This window comes from Petaurus breviceps, unplaced genomic scaffold (assembly GCF_028583685.1).
Source record: "Petaurus breviceps papuanus isolate PSGF00001 unplaced genomic scaffold, PetGlider_PUasm1.0 65, whole genome shotgun sequence".
NCBI lineage: Eukaryota > Metazoa > Chordata > Mammalia > Diprotodontia > Petauridae > Petaurus > Petaurus breviceps.
This window is the reverse complement of record NW_027186436.1, coordinates 1,706,554-1,724,828: the sequence shown is the minus strand read 5'-3', so window position 1 is coordinate 1,724,828 and position 18,275 is coordinate 1,706,554. Positions and strand designations below refer to the sequence as shown.

At 38.1% G+C, this 18,275-nt stretch overlaps 1 protein-coding gene across 3 annotated transcripts in view; it reads right to left on the bottom strand.

Annotated features, from left to right (window-relative positions):
• The window catches only part of WDR25 (WD repeat domain 25), a 287,214-nt gene that overhangs the window by 24,843 nt on the left and 244,096 nt on the right, over window positions 1–18,275 (bottom strand). The gene's annotated exons all lie outside the window — the stretch shown is intronic.

Genomic DNA, 18,275 nt, shown 5'->3' with positions numbered 1-18,275 from the left:
GCTAAGAAGGAAGGAAGGAAGGAAGGTTACAGAAGCATTTTTAATATATAAACGAGACTAGAAAGAAGGCTAAACAAAAGTAATCACAGATAAGCAGTATATAATTAAAAGTTACATACTGAATTTTATAATCTGAAAAAGAAAAAGCAATCTGTACATAATAAAGATTCACAGCTTCACATACAATCCTTTTTATGTTCTCCTGTGTCTATGGAAGTGCTCATTTTAGTTGGCATTTATAAAAAAAACACCCCAGAAGAAGTGTTTTTAAAAACCAAAAACAAGAAAAAATCAAACTAGAAGAAGTCTGGTTCTAAAGTGGTTACCAACCTGAATTAACATACATTAGTCCCTGAATCAAAGGATGACAGGATCATAGATCTAAAGCTATAAGAGACCTCAGAGGTTATTGAATTCAACTCCCTTATTTTACAGATAAGGGAATTAAGGCTGAGAAAGGTTAAGTTACTTGCTACATAGTCACAATTAGCAGTTATGGGATTTGAACCTAGGTTCAATGATTCCAACTTTATCGATGTTTAGTACCACATTGCTTCCTAAGGGCTAGGCCTTATAAGCAAATAAATCTCTTGATTTCTCATAGATGAAATATCAGCACTATTGAAACTAGATAACCATAGGAGCAGGCCTTCCCAACAGATCTATCTCAGTCAACCAGAAGGGCATACATCATTCCCTCAGTTACATTCTCCTACCCTTTCCCGAACTCCATTACAGTAAGTATTATGCTTGAGACTCTCAAATATATGCTGAAGTTGATAGGGCAGAAATTCAGACAATAGCCATATGAGAGATGCAGCCTTAGCCATCTCAGGAGAGTTTCATTATTACAGACTCATTTAATATTGTAAATAGACACTACAGCTTCTAGAGAGAGGAGAAACATAAGGCAACCAGGGGCAAAGAAAATAATCACACATATGTTTCCCCTGTCCATCTTTTAAGAGTCAGATGCTTGGGCAAGACACACAGAGACATACTCAGGTCAAGGACTGTTCCTAGGAAGACTGACAATGTGGTTGTGTTGTTCCTAAGCTCATCTGGCTCCACAATGCTCCTATGACAACCACATCTGCCACAAGGTTCCACAGTAGAGGCCAATCTATTACTCTCAGAAGTAAGGCCTGTTTTCTTCTCCCTTTAATTTCTCTATCACATGCTGTCCTTGGAATACCCCAAATGATAGGAGCTTACCTCCAAAGGCTCTATGATATCCTTCAGATAACACTAACCTCATAGCTTCTTACTGCCCCTGGCAATGGTTCTGAAAGAAGGTAGCCAGGGCCAGACCCTTTTGAGAAATGAACTGGAACAATATATCAGAAAGAGTATAACCAGGATGATAAGAGCCCTTCAGAGAATGCCATACAAGCATTAACTAAAATAACTAGAAAAATTCAGTCTGTAGAAGAGAAGACCTAGGGGGATATGATGCTCTCTTCTAGTACCTGAGGGGTCTGTGATAAAAGAGATTTGATTTGTTCTGCTCGGTCCCAGATGGCAGAACTAGTTAGCAAATGGGTGGAAGTTGCAGAGAAAGATTTCAGTCTTGATGTATGAAAAAACTTTAAGCTGTCTAGAAGTAGAAGGGGCAGCCTTAGGAGCTAATGGGTTATCCATCAGTCAGTTAACAAGCATCTAGTAAGTATTTAGTATGTGCCAGGTACTATGCTAAATTGGGAATACCAAAAAAAAAAAGGCAAAAGTTCATTTTTTATACATATAAATATGTGTGTGTATACACACATATACATATACAATATATTCATATGTATTTATACACTTGTTACAAGGGTTTTGTTGGGGGGGGGGATTTGAGGAGAGAAAATAAATGCTTGCTAATTGAAAAAAATTTTAAAGGCTAAAACAGTCCCTATAATCAAGGGTGATAAACCCTACAATCCGCTTTCTCTGCACTAACCTTAGGTTCCAAAGCATTAATAAAGTGGTGATGTGGTTGGTCCCAGATGGCAGAACTAGCAGCAATGGGTGGAAGTTGGTCCCAAAGTGGTTCTAGCACGAATTTATGCCATTTTACCTCAACTGAACTGTCATTGGTAGAAAGGAATCTTTTGCCTCTTTTCATAAACCCAGCACTCGGTATAGTTCCTGGCACAAAATGTTTACTGACTGAGTGATTGATCTGCCTATCATATTCCTCAGAGTGGCTAGCTCAAACCTTCATTCCCCCAGTCCCACACCTACCTTTTTCACTGTGATGACCTCAAAGCCCATTCTGCTGAGAAATTCAGGACATATTCTATTCATCTTCCCCTTTTTCCATCTGTCACTTAATCACCACAGAAGTTCTAGCCTTCCCTAAATCCTTCTGAACTTAATCCAACTCCCTACATCCTTTACCTTAACTCTTCCTTCTTCTCCTGGGCCTTGGTCTATCAATTATCCTCTCATTCTCTTGTACCTTCAATCTCTTCACTACTGACTCTTTAATTTTTGCCTAGATAAAAGGTCAAATCTCCCCTGTCCTATTCCCTATCTCCCCTATCCCTCGAACACAAACCATAAGCTACCCATAAGGGTAGGGAATGTGTCTATCCTTGGAATTCATTTAGTCCCAAGTGTAGAGCTCTGCCTATATTGTATATTAATTTGTTGAATTCCTTCACCCTTCAGCTACCATCTCTCTCTTCCTTTCCTTTCATTCAAGAAGTAGTCAATCATTTAGCAAACATTTATTAAATATCCATTATGTTCAATGCACTGTGCTGGGTTCTAAAGATACAAAGATGAAAAACAAACAGTCCCATTCTACATGGCATGCATGCAAATGAGTATGATACAAGGTAGATGATGGTAGAAGCAGAAAAATAATAAAAAACAAAGTACTCTAAGAAATTTGGGGGACAGAGGGATCCATCTGATTCACTGGTAGAGCAGAATGGGGAAGGTAGGACTATATGGAGCTAGATGTGGATAGAAAAGAAGGATTTTAATAGGCAGAGAAAAGAAAGGGGTATAGTAAAGAAAACATGGGAGATGACTTGTGCAAATGCCTAGAGGTAGGAAACAGCAAGATAAGGTCAGAAAACAGCTACTAGTTTAATTTGGTGAGATTACAGGGGTGGGGAACCTGTGGTATCAAGGCCACATGTGGCCCTCTAAGTCCTCAAGTGCAGCCTTTGACTGACTCCAAACTTCACAGAACAAATCCCCTTAATAAAAGGATTTGTAGGGGTGGCTAGGTGGTGCAGTGAATAGAGCACCGACCCTGGAGTCAGGAGGACCTGAGTTCAAATCTGGCTTCAGACACTTAACACAAAATCTAGCTGTGTGACCTTGGGCAAATCCCTTAACCCCAATTGCCCTCCAAAGAGCAAAAATAAAATAAATAAATAAAAGGATCTGTTCTGCAAAACTTGTACTTAGGCAAAAGGCTGTACCTGAGGACCTAGAGGGTCACATGCGGTGGGCTACAACACAGGATTATTAATCACTATCACTGTTAAATAACAGCTCTCTTCCTACATGTCTGACAATTTATTCTCAGTCACCTTTGTTGGATCATTATTGTGTCCCTCTTTAATAAGGTGGGCATCCTTCAAGGGGTTATTTTGAGCCTTCTTCTCTTCATTCTTTTTACTTGGTGATTTCACTAGCTCCCAAGTGTTCAATTATTAGAGGCAGCTGGGTAGGGCTGGGGACAAAGTGTTGAACTTGGAGTCAGGAAAACCTGAATTGGAATACTGCCTCAGAAAGGAGAATACTGGGCAAGTCACTTAGCTAATCTCAGCCTTAGTTTTCTCATCTATTAAATGGGGATAATAATAGCACCTACATCAAAGGGTTGTTCATAACAACCTATTTAAATATTTAACATATTTATATTTAACATATTTATATAACATATTTAAAGTTGTTTGCAACCCTTTATGAGCTATATAAATAAAAGCTATTAGAATTATAATCAAGAACATCACCTCTATGCAAATTATTCCTAAATCCTTTTATCTGGCTTTAATCTTTCTCCTGAACTTTAGGCCCACATCACCAGTTGTGAGAGTGATATCCACCTGGATTCACTTCTTCCAAAGCACAGCTCAGAGGCCATCTTCTATTGAGGCCCCTTCTGATTCCACAGTTGTTAGAGTTCTTTCCCTCACCAAATGGTTTTGCATTTACCCATCTGGGTACATGTTTTATCCCCCACTTTCCATTATAAAGTCTTTGTTTCTTTTCTTTTTTTTTTTGTTTTTTTTATTCACAGCTGGTACCTTGCAAATAGTAGGAGGGCAGTAAATACCTATTGAATTGAACTGAATGATTAAATTTGACCTGCGGAATAAGAAATTCTATTTTAGGTTAGAGAGGTTAAGAGAAAGAAAATGACAGAGGGAAATGCTGAAAAGCGCAGTTTGAGACCAAACCTGATCAAAGTTTCGCTAAAAGTTCAAAAGATAAAAAGGAGGGAAAAAAAAGTAAACTGACATAAAAGACAAATAAGAAAAATCAAACATTCATTGGGCAGCTATTCAGGATATCATCTACATGGCAAAGTAAGGCTGAAGCTCACTCAGAAAAAGCACAGAAAATTTATCACAGAATATTTCAAACAGATGTAATCACAAGGACGCAAGCTTCAAAGGAAAAGTGATTGCTCAGGCCAAATCTTCCAAAAACATTTAGGATTCACATTTAAAGAACTCAGAAAACATGATCACAAAGGAAGTCTCCCTGTCTCCAAATCTCTTCCTTCTCCAAACCACCCTTACAGAGCTATCAAAATAAATCCACAAGTCACTTGGCTCAAAAACCCTGAGTGGCTTTCTCTTGCTTTTCAAGATCAAATGCAAATTCTTTACTCTGGCCAGCATTCAAAATTCTCTGGAATCCAGTACTGACCTTTCCCCACCTTATTCCATACCACACCTTTCTTACATTCTCTTTTATAGACAAACTGGAGTACCGATCTTCCCTGATCTTAGCCTGCTATCTCTCTTGCCTCCATGCATTCACACCAGTCCATCTGCCTTTACCTAGAATACACTCCGTTCACTATCCACATTTCTGCCTGCCGAGATATCTCTCTACCTTGAAGGCTTGGGTCAGGTGCTACATCCTCCAATAAAGCCTTCAATAATCTCTCTCCCACCCTCCCTTTTTCCTTAAGTTTTCTTAAACCACTTTTCTGACTTTCTCCTTTCCTTTCTTTAGAGTCTATGTTGTAGCATACTTCACATATATGTCATATCCCCTAGGAAATTGTATCCCCAATGTCCAAAACAAAGTTGTGTACCCAATAATTGACAATAAATAATTGTCTGTGGCATTTAAATGAGTTGGAAATCAGCATCATTAGGGACTTTCTATTTGTTTAAACATTTCTATAACTTGCAGGTGCCGCAACTAATGAGACACATCGGCTTATGCTGTATTGCAGTGAATGGTTTCAATACATCAAAGATCTGTGCTTTCATTGGTGTGAAAACTCTCTTCACCAATGCAGGTCACAACCCTCCCTCTCTTAGAACATGCTCTTGAATTGAAGCTTTTGTCAAAAATTTCACGATCCTGCAGCCACTTCGGTAATGAGAATATCTAACTTAACTCAGCTGGCATGAACATAACAATATTAATAATAACAATAACATTTTTATGGTGCTTTCTATAGGCACTGTGCTATAAATGCTTTATTAAATATTATCTCAATTGATCCTCACAACAACAAACTGAGTGGTAGGTGTTATTATTATCCCCACTTTAAAGACGAGGAAACTGAGGCAAACAGAGGTTAAGTTCTTGCCTGAGGTTACACAGCTAGAAAGTATCTGAAGCTGGATTTGAACTTGGGTCTTCCTGATTCTGGCCCTGGTGCTCTATTTACTGCACCACCTAGCTAACCCTGCCCAATAGCTGCTGATCCCATACTTAAAGTCTCTCCAGGATACAAAGGCCTTCCAGGGTTTGTCCTCCACTAGCAGAAATGTCTTCAAGAACCTTCACCAAGATGATATATCTAGGGAAAGATCAGTTAATGGAGGTAGGGAAGAACCCAAAAGAAATTAATGAATTATGGATGGATTTTATAATGGGTTTCACTATCAGGGCTAATTCTTTTAAAATAAGAAGCTCTAAGTTGGCCATTAGAAAACTAAATTATGTCCACAAGTATATCTTAAACCACATATACCTTGCCTATACTGACAATTTAGCAAAAACTTCATCAGGATCTGAGGCCTTGAGAAAAGAAGGAAATACAAGGAGGAGTTGACAAAAAAAAAATTTATTCCTCATGAACATTAACTGATGTTTTGTTTAGACATAACAAAGGAACATCCACACATGTATGAAGATGTGACTCATCTACCCCTAGATCAGTTCATTTGACACATCTCTTCAACGAATACTTATTTATTAACTATCTATTTGCAGAGGACTGGGCTGAACCTAAGGAAAATATAATGTAAATTTAAGTCACAGCTCCAAGCATCATGGAATACAGAGTTCAATAAGGAAGAAGATACATACATAAATACCATAAACCACAATAGTATGTGGTAAGTAGACAGCTAGGGAGCACTGGGCTTGGAACTAGGGAAGATTCATTTTCATGAATTCAAATCTGGCCTCAGAAACTAACTGTGTGACCCTGGGCAAGTCACTTAACCCTGTCTGCATCAGATTCCTTATTTGTAAAATGACCTTGGGAAGGAAATGGCAAACCACCCTAGTATCTTTGCCAAGAAAACTCCAAATGGGGTCATGAAGAGTCAGACACTACTGAAAAGACTCAACAAAAATATAAGTGCATTATATTAGAGGAAAGTATTATTATGTGAGGTCTGAAGTTACTAGGCACCTAAAAGGTAATGAGCAAGAGACCACAGAATAGACTTTGAACACTTTTCTATCCTTCAAGAAAGCTAACTGGCACTTTTAGCAATTAGATTTTTTTTTTTTCCGGAGAGAAGCTGTGATGGAATGGAATAATTGTTGAATTTGGAATAAGACCTGAATCCAAGTTTCATTTCTGATACCTACTAGCTCTATAACTTTGGGCAAAGCTTTTTACTTTCTGGGCCTCAGCTATTTCCTTGGCTATAAAATCAGCTTAATAATTCTTACTCTACAACCTAAAGGGGCTATTGTAGAGTTCAGCTAACATGATATATATAAATAGTATCTGGTTGGTTTTTTTTATCTTACCTGTGATTTCATTCATGTAAAGAATTCTCAATAAGGAAACTCCTACCAATGCAGATCAGTAACTGCTCTCCAATTTATTATCAAAGAAAGCTGCTTTTCTGAGCGCTGGGGAGTTAAGTGACTTGTCCAGGGTCACACAGTCAATATATGTCAGAGGATGGGCTTTTAATCCAAGGAAGTTCTCTATCCACTAAAAAGGATTGCCACTCCATAATGCACTCCATAAACATGTGTTATGATTATTGTTGTTGTTTTTATTGTTGTTACTTTTATATTCCCCCTGCACACAGGAAAATATAGTTCAATAAATATGGAATCACAAAGCTTTAAAATATTACACCAAGAAACCAAGAATTTCTTTCAAAATCTTTCCAAAAGGGCTCTATAAAACAAGCATTGAGTATTAATGAGCTGTGTAAAATCCATAACAGTATGTGTGTCTAGAAAGTGAGCTGTTATGTCAATGTCAATTTTATTATAAAAATCATATCATGCTCAGTAATTCACTGTGCTCAGAAAACCACAGGCAGGCCTGGAAAGCCCATAACAAGGTGTGAAGCAGAAAATATACATAGGGAGGAATGGGGACTGAAGAAGGCAATAGTCAGCACATCAAAGGCAACAGTTCAGATTCAACTTGACAAATATCACTTCTAGCTCACAAATATCAAGGATAAATTGTGGTAAAAAGAGAAAAGGATTTATGACAGTCACTTGTTACCTTTGTTACCTTGGGCAAGTGCCCTCCTCTTTCTGAGCTTCAATTTCCTCATCTTTTTTTAAAATAAAGGATTAGACTCACTAGATGCTCCTTAGCATCCCTTCCAGCTTTAACACTGAGACATATAATTACTGTTATTGCTATTAATAGCTTATCTAAATTTTATATGACTGTGAGTTCCTCAAGGGCAGGGACTCCAATTTATCATTTTTCAGTGTTTCCTATAGAATCCTGCATAGGCTTTTACATGCATCAAGTACTTAACCAATACTACATTAGATTCATTTTAGGTTTTACACCTTAAAAATAGAACTCTTTCACAGGAAAAAAAATTGTTTAAAATTTGGGGGAAAAAATGACCAATAAATTATATTTTTAATTATTGTGACAGGTTTCCTACAATTCCTTTAAATCAAATAAAAACATTTTATTCCTTTTCAAAAATCAGTAGTCTGTCTGCTGGTCTTTTTCACTCTAATTGTCATTATCTTCCTGAAAGCAATCAGATTTTACACAGAAAATTTCAGGGTAGAAACATGCCGGCCTAACAGTCCACCATTGGCTTAAAAAACCCTGAAGTGTTATTTATCACTTAGTAAGTGCCAGGAGTATATGAGATACCACTTTTGGTCAAAGTGTAGTGGTAATGGAATTTAAAGATCCCATTATATTGGCTTGGTTTTCGGGTTAAGTGTTAAAACCCAAAGTTTGTGAACCCTACAGTGGGATGGACTTGTTGACATGACAAGAGGGGGCTGAACTGGGAGGAGTTGGTGCCCTGCTGAGAGGGCCCAAGCTGAGAGAGGTCAGAAGAACTTTTGGGAGCAGCATCATAGAGGCAGAGAGAGAGCTGCCGGGAATGAGGATGCTGGGAGAGAGAAATGCCAGGGAGTCAGAGTTGCTTTTAGAGAGAGAGAGAGAACTAACTGCCAGCCAAAGCTGCCTGGACTGCTGAGGGCCAGTTGGAGCTGCCCAGGACTTTTGAGAACTGCCATCCAGACCTGCTGAGAACTGAGGAGGTATGACTGTGGTGCTGGTACTTTGTCTGTCTGTTTTGATGTTACTTTGTCAGAGTTATTTGTTGATGGAGGCCTCAGACCTTGCTGGGCCTAGGTTGATTTCACAGGCAGAAGGTGAATTGAAGAGGATGCCGGCAATGTGAAGAAATGTTGTGGTGTCTTTGTTAAGCTTTGTCTTCCTAGGAACAGAAACTGTTGAGAACTTGCCTTGGGTCAAGATGAAGAAAAGACCTCTCCTTGGGTATTGAATGCTGTGGTGGTATTGTAGCCTAGTTGTGACCTAGGGGTGGATGGCTTTTATGCTCTGTGACTGACCAAATGAATGTACTTTGCTTATGATGGAAACTAATTTCCAACTGAGACTACCCAGGGGTGGAGTACTTTGATTTTGTACTTTGTGATTGAACTGAGGACTTAAGACTTTGTGACTGACCAAATGAATGTACTATCCGGGGGTGGAGTACTGTGACTTTTGTACTTTGTGATCAATCTGAGAACTTACTAAATGATTGAGTTACCCTGTATTTTGATTTTTCTGTGAATGTTTTGCCTTAATTTGTTACTGAATATATGGAGAGTTACTATGCTCATAATCAGAACCTGGAAGTTGCTTTTGCCTTGTCAGATCACCTCAATGCATCTGTATTTTATTTTAAGAGTAATTTATCACTGTCTATGATTTAGGTGGGGAGAGGAGGAGAAGTTGAAACTAAATTCTAACTACATTACAAGGGCACTTATGTGAATAATTACCTTCATTAGCTTTTGATAAGACTGTTCAACCCCTTCACACACAATGCTTTTGTTCTTTTTGTTTATAGTACCAAACTGTTTTCCAGGATGGTTTTACCTATTCACAGATCCACCAACAGTGCATCAACATGCCTATTTTCCCACAACCTCTCCAGCATCTATCATTTTCTCTTTTTTTGTCATCTTTTGAAGATGGGTTTGAGGTAGGATCTTGTATTTCCTTTAATTTGGATTTTCCTAATTAGTAGTGATTTGGAGCATTTTTTAATATGGTTGTTGATAGCCAAGATTTCTTCTATGCCTGTTCATATCCTTATACTATTTTTGCAATTGGGGAATGGCTCTAGGTCTTGTAAATTTGAAATGAGACCTTTATCAGAGAAATGTGCTACAAAGATTTTCCCCAGGTAACTGTTTCCCTTTTAGTCTTAGCTTTACTGGATTTGTTTGTGAAAAAAAAAAAATGTTATGTAACCAAAATTATCTATTTTATCTTCTACTCTCTATCCCTTGTTTGATCATGATCTGATACATAATTTTCCATGTTTCTCTAATGTGCTCATGACGTGATCCTTTATATCCAGATCACTTATCCAATTTGGAAAAAAGTTACTCAACAGGGTATGTATGCCCTTTGACTTGGTTATATTACTGCTATACTCAAAAGAGACCAAAGATATAGGAAAAGGTCCTAAATGTACAAAAATAACTATAGCAGGGGGCTTTTTGGTGGTAAAAATAATGCCCTGGAAACTAAAGAGATGCCTATCAATTGAGGATGGCTAAGTTGTGGTATATGAATATGATGGAGTTAAATTGTTTGGGGCAAAATGAGGACATAGATGGTTTCAATGAAACCTGAAAGATTGATATGAACTGAAACAGAGTAAAATATGCAGAACCAGAAGAATAATTTATACAATATAACACCAAATTGTAAAAACAATTTTAAAGACTTTTATAAACTGATGAAAAATGAAATGAGCAGAACCATGAAAACAAACAAATTTGAAAGATATAAGAAGTATATATAAGATATAATCAATACAATTACCTTCCATGATTCCAAAAGACTAGGAATGAAACATACTCTATACTTCCTGACAGAGAAGTAACAGATTTAAGATGTAGAATGAGATGTATATTTTTTCACAGGACTGGCACACAGGAGACATTCAGGCAGTGTTACTGACATGCTGACATAACTGGAAAGTGTTCATGGGACATAGGGAATGACAAAGAGGGTGGAGGTTGGAGTAGATGTTTAGTGCCATTAACACAAAAATACATCTGACAGAGGCAACTTTTCCAGGCAATATAGACTGTGCCAGTATCCATCACAGGAACATCTGTTTCTCATCTAACACCCTTCTGCATCATAGTCGTTGGTGTCTGCCCTAGGACAGCATCTGGTATTTTTAACAGACTGCTTAATCAGATGGTGTCATTGCTGAGTAATTTCTTGCGTGTTTTATCTTCAAGGCTAAAAACAGTCTAAGCACCTTTAATTGATGAGGCTGTCAGGAAGGAATGGATGACAAGAATCCTCTCTTCACCAGCACTAACATGATGAGGCATTTCATACTTTAAAACAGTTTCAAATTAACCAATGTAGAATTCTGACTCCTTTTTTGTTAGATCCCTGTCTTGAACTATTTCTTCTCCTCACTCCCCACATCTAACCAGTTGCTAAATCCTCTTGTTCCTAGCTAGGTAACATCTTTAGTGCTCATTCCTACCTTTCCATTTATTCTGCTCTCACCCTAGTTAAAAGGCTCTTCTTACCTCTCCCCTGGGACATACATTAGCCATATAAGTCTGTCTACCTTTACTCTCTCTTTTCCAATCCATCCTTCATGAAGCTACCAAAACTGTCTTCCATTTAATGCACTGATTTAATGAACTCCCTTTTATAATAACTCCTGTTTCTATAGTGCTTTCAGGTTTACAAAGCATGTTCCTTCCAAAACTCCACAAGGCAGGTAATTTAAATGTCACTATCCCCATTTTAGAGCTGAAAAAATTAAGGCTTGGAGAGGCTATTTTTAATTATGAAAAAGTATTGTCACAGACATGCATTTATCTAAAGAACATTGTATTAGAGTAGACTGTTCACTATAAAGGTATGAAAAGGTTTTCTCTCTTTGAAACTCCACTCAAAATTATGTATATGACTCCCCATAGGATAAAAGTACTCACTCCTTAAAATAGCATTCAAGACCCTCCACAATATGGTTCAGACTTACTATTCTAGCTTTACTCCAAGTGTACTACTTGTCCAGTTTTTATCTGATTCTGCGCTCCTTCTGATGGAGTACAGGTTCTGGGAACACCTTTGAATCTGCCCACTTGATGAGATCTTTGCCTAAGACTATAAGCCTTTCCTTATCCCTAGGCCCAAATCTCTGTTACTCTTAACCTGCCTAGCCTTCCACTGTCTAGCTACTTTCCACCCTGGATCCTAGCAAAATATCTAACCCAAATCTGTTATCCTTAAACTATCCTAGCCCTCCACTGCCTGTCATCTCTAGATAGTCTTCAGCTATTTCCCACCCTTAATCCCATTCTTGGAATCTGATCTCAGTCCCATCAAGATCCTCTTTAGACTCCTCCTCAAGACCCTCCCCAAACCCGTCCTCTAGGCTACTTCTAGATCCCACCCACAATCTTTCTGTATGTAAGATCTAACTTACCTCCATGAAGGGGCTGAGAATAAATCTAGCTCAGACTCAGTCTTTGTCACCTTGTTCTGGCCAGCTTGTCCAATACAAGTGTCACAAATACTTAAGCCCTTAAGACTCTACCCTTTATGGTGAATCTTTAATAAACTTTGTTTACTTTGGCTGAGGGAAGGCTTGAGTGGAATTCATTTGGCATGACCCAGTGTGTTGGCATTTTGGGGTCTCAAGCACCCTTAAATCCCAAACCTCACCACTTCCACCTCAATGCATTGATGTAAGTCATACCCCATGCCTAGAATTCAAAAGGAACACTTTGCACAAATGTATGTGATATGGGGCCACTTCACCTTTCTGAGCTGTAAAATGAGGATCACATCCACACTCCCTTTCTCACAAAGCTGATGGGCAGATAAAGAAAACTGATGAGTAAAAAGTATTTTGCATCCATAAAGCACTATGGACATCCTATTAAAATCCTACTCAAGCCCCAGTTAAGTTTCCATCTCTTCCTTGAGGGCTACTCTAATCTATGCCCCATACCTCCCACCTATAACTGGTCTCCCTCCTGAACTTTTCTTAGAGCACGTTGTCTAGTTCTGCTCTTTACCATTATAGATGTATATATGTCCACACACTCCTTCCTATCATGCTAATTCTTCTTACAATTTGACAGCAGGGCTTCTGCTGTATCTTATCCTTATATGCCCCAAATCCAGTCAGTCAGTCAACTAGCATGTATTAACTACTTACTATGTGGCATGCTCTATGCCAAGTGCCAGGATGCTTAAGCACTATAAGTGCTATATATAAGCTTTTAATATAAGAAAATGAAACTCAGAGAGGCTATTTTCAAGAAAAACACTGGCACAGATATGCATCTGTCTAAAGAATATTGCACTAGAATAGGATGTTGACTATAAGTGTACAAAAAGGCTCCTATTCTTGTTCTCTCTCTTTCTTCTCTCTGTCTCTCGGTCTCTGTCTCTCTGTCTGTCTCTCTGTCTGTCTCTGTCTCTCTCTCTCTGTCTCTCTGTCTCTCTGTCTCTGTCTCTGTCTCTGTCTCTCTCTCTCTCTCTCTCTCTCTCTCTCTCTCTCTCTCTCTCTCTCTCTCCCTCCCTCCCTCTTCCAATTTCCATCTAATCATACCTTTTGTTCCTTAGAAACCCAAGCGTTTCAACAAAATGGTCTAAGATTAACTTAATAGTAACAACAGTGCTCATTCATATACTGTTTTATGGATGCAAAGTATAAGTGCTTAAAATGCAAATAGAAAGACAGCCCCTGCCCTGAAGGAAATTACATTCTAATGGGAATCTAGCTTAATAAATATTTGTTGTTGTTAGTTAAGATATGCTCTCATTTTCTTAACTGTAATCATTTTGAAAAAATTAGTTCTGATAAAAGTCTTTTCTTTTAGAAGCAAGACCTTGAACAAGTCACTTCAGATGAGGTATGGGCTCTGGGAGCCCCCTCAAGCTCTCCTTGAGCCCTTGAGGTATAGGCTCTGGGAACCTCCCTTGGACTCTTGATTAAATCATCCCATTTGATGATGCATTTGCATGAGGCAATAAGCCTTATATTGTGGCTGGGCCCAGACCTCTAGCCTAGTTACTAACTGCTAACTACTAGCCTAGTTACTAGCCTAGCCCTCGTTATTCATCTACTTCCAGCCCTTGAGCCTATCAAAATATCAATACACCCTTGAACCTAGCCCACCAGCTACCTCCCACCCTTAATCACTCATTGACCTCATTAACTCCTGAAGACCCTCCCGAGTTTGACAACCCCTAGATTCCTCCCATAACCTTCAGTATTTAAGACCCCATCTCCACATTGTGTGAGAGCACCATACAATGCCATAGAATAGTGAGAGCACCATAGAAGGCCACGGAAGAGTGAGAGCACCATAGAATGACTTAGCACAGACTTACTCTGTGTGTAATGCAAGTGAACTTTTAATAAATTTTACTTTTCTTTGGCTGAGAAGACTTGAGTTGAATTCATTCAGCATGACCTGGTGTGTTAGTATTTTGGGGTCTCCAGAGCAACCCTAACCCTCTTAGTGGGTACCCTCTTCAACTTCCTTTTTCTGAGCCTTGATTTCCTCTGGACTGAAACACATAAATGCTGAGGTTTTGGGGTGTGTGTGTGTATTTTTTTTAACACGTTTCACGCCTATGATTCTAGGGGAAAATGTCCCAGTTCCTATATTTCAGAAAATGGTATCCCCATATCAATAACTGTTTAGAAAAAAAGAATCTCCCTGGAGTATTATTAATTTGGTTATATGTTGCCCTTGAGTATAAATTTAGGTTATTAATCTAAATCCTAGAAGATTTGATTCTCCTTCCTCAGAGCTAACCATACCTCCTGACTGCTTTCTGAATTAAAGAGAAAATTCAGCTACCATCAATGGAATCTGCATTTATAATAATTTTCCTCAATTACTATTATAATAAACATTCTTAAAATCTGTGATGGAGGAAGGAAGGTAAGGGTGATAAAATAGGAGGCACTGAGATGCAACAACCAAAAGCAAGCCTTTTTTTTCTCCAAGGAAATAACAATGTTTTCATAGTGCTTGTAAATTTACAAAAGATTTTGTTCACAATAAATAATTCCATGGGAATAGTGTAAGTACTACTCTCCCCATTTTATAGGTTGAGAAATGGAATCTTCAAAGAAGAGAATTTATTTGCGGAGGGTCAAATACCTAATAAGTATCAGAGAAAGGAGTTCGTCAGATTCTACTAACTTGCCTCTGTATGACATCAAACTGCTTTATAATAACTCCTGCTGATAAGGTACTGGCTCTGGGAACCCCTTGAGCTCTCCTTGAATCTTCCCACTTGAGGCATTTGCCTGAGGCCATAGGCCTTTCATTGTGGCTCTACCCAAATCTTTAGCCCTCTTTTGTCCAGCAATTTCCCACCCTTGATCCTCCCAAAATATCCATACCCAAATCTGCTACACCCTAGCACTGGCCTAGCAACTTCCCACCCTTAATCACTCATTACTGGAGTCTGACCTCATTTGACTCCTGAAAACCCTTCTTAAACTCCTCCTCTAGACCACCCCTAGATTCCTCCCAAAACCTTTCTGTATATCAGACCCCATCTTTGCCTCCATGAGAGGAGGAAGTCCAGAGAATGACCTAGCACAGACTTACTCTGTGTCAGATGATTCTGTCCGGCTTGCCCAGTGCAAGCGTCACAGATACCGAGGCTCTTTAAAAGTCTACCCATCATGGCGAACTTTTAATAAACTTTGCTTTTCTTTGGCTGAGAGAAGACTTGAGTCGAATTCATTCGGCAGGACCCAGTGTTTTGGTATTTTGGGGTCTTGAGCACCCCTAAACCTACACCTCATCAATTTATGATGACCCTCTTCAGTGTCTCTATAGTGCTTTCAGGTTTACCAACCACTTTTCTCGCAAAAACTCCATGAAGCAGTAATTTAAATGTCACTGTCCCCATTTTAAAGCTAAAGAAACTGAGGCTCTGAGAGGTTATTTTCAATAAGGAAAAAGTATTATCAGAGATACATTTGTCTAAAGAATACTGTATTTTTTTCTTTATACTTTGTATTTAAGTTCCAATATTTAAGTTTATGGTGTGTTTTTGTTTCTTTTCTCTATTCTATACTTGTGTTTTGGCCCTTAAGTCTTAAATAAAATTTTTTTAAAAAATAATGTATTAGAGTGAATTGTTGACTACAAACATATGGCAAGGTTTTTTCTCTAAAAGGAAGATAAATTAAGTTAAAAATTTTTTGTACAAACAAAACCAATGCAACCAAGATTAAAAGGAAAACAGAAATCTGGGAAACAATCTTTACAGCAAGTGTCTCTAATTTCTTAAATATATAGAGAACTGAATCAAATTTATAAGATTACATTTATAAGAATATTCCCCAATCGATATATAGTCAAAGGATATGAACAGGGAGTTTTCAGATGAAGAAATCAAAGCTATCTATAGGCATATGAAGAAGTACTCTAAATCACTTTTGATTAGAGAAATGCAAATTAAAACAACTCTGAGATACCACCTCACACCTATCAGACTGGCTAATGACAAAAAAGTAAAATGATATGTTAGAGAGGACATGGGAAAACTGGAACACTAAGATGCACTGTTGGTGGAGTTGTTAACTGATCCAACCATTCTGGAGAGCAATTTGGAAGTAAGTTCAAAGGGTAATCAAATTGTACATGCCCTTTGATCCAGAAATACCACTACTAGTTCTGTATCCCAAAAAGGTCATAAAAAAAGGGAAAAGGACCTACATGTGCAAAAATATTTTTAGCAACTTTTTGTGGAAGCAAAATATTGAAAACTGAGGGGATGCCCATCAATTGGGGAATGGCTGAACAAGCTTGATGGAACACTATCATGCCATAAGAAATGATGAAGAGGCAGATTTCAAAAAATCCTGGAAGGACTTGTATGAACTGATGCAAAGTGAAATGAGTAGAACTGGGAAAACATTGTACACAGTATCAGGAACATTATGTGATGATGAACTATGAATGACTCGGCTTTTTTCAGCAATACAATGGCCCAGGACAAGTATTTTGATGGAAAATACTATCCACATCCAGATAAAGAATTGATGGATTGTGAATGCTGACTGAAACATATTTTTTCAAGTTATTCTATCTCGTGTTTCTTTTTCCTTTTGTTCTGTTTCTTCTTTCACAGCTGTGACTAATATGGAAATATTTTTTACATGATAGCACATGTATAAATTATATCAAATTGCTTATCATTTTCAGAAGAGGGAAAGGAGGAAGGGAGAAAATTCTGGAACTCAAAAACTTGTAAAAATGAATGCTAAAAATTTTCTTGACATGCAACTGGGGGAAAAATAAAATACTATTAAAAATAAAAGGAGAATGATTTCCATCTAACTGCACCCTTTTCCTTTGAAACCCAAGCTTGTTTCAACACAATTGTCTAAGACCAAGTTAACAATAAAAATAGGTCTCATTTATGTGGGGTTTTATGGATGAAAAGTACTTTAAAGTCACCAGTTTTGCGGATCCTTCCAACAACTCTGATAAAAGTAGTGTAAATGTTATGCCCATTTTATAGTTCAGTAAGGCAGAACACTAGGACTAGAACCCAAATATCCTGACTCCTCAATCTCATGTACTTTGCACAACACCATGATTATTCATCTATCAAACATTATTTAAAATGTCACAGTTTAGTAGTAGTAGTAGTAGTAATAGCCAGTGTTTACATAGTGTTTTAAGATTTACATAGCACTTTTATACATATTCTCTCATTTGAACCTCACAACAACCTTGGTAGGTAGAAACTATTATTATCCCCATTTGACAGATGAGGACACTGAGGCAGACAGTGTCCTCAGCTGGCAAATGAGGATTTTTGTAAGGACCAGATAATATCTGCAAAGTAAATTAGCATAGTGCCTGGCACACAGTAGATGAGAAATGCTTATCCTCTTCCCTTAAGTGGGTTGTTCAGGGTCACACAGCTAGTAAGTGCCTGAGGCACCATTGAAAATCAAGTCTAATACTCTATCTGGTGCACCACCTAGCTAGCTAGCATACAGCAACTTATATACTGAAGAGGAAAAAAGAAGTCTCAACCCATCTTACATAAACATGTGATTTAAAAAAAAAACTAAGATCTTTATTCCATAACAATCCATTTAATTGAAGAGTCATTTATGAATGGCCTCTCCAGGCTCTGCTTGGAAATGAGGAAGCTGCAGGGATGAATAAGGTTTGAATTCACAAAGAATTACAAAATAAGGCAAAAGATGATAAGCACCACTAGGGAGGTTCAAACACAGGGGTAAAGAGGCAAGTGAGAGGAATGGGAAAGAGCACTAGATTCAAAGCCAAAGGGTCTGAGAAGGAGTCCAGGTTCGGCCATTTAGCAC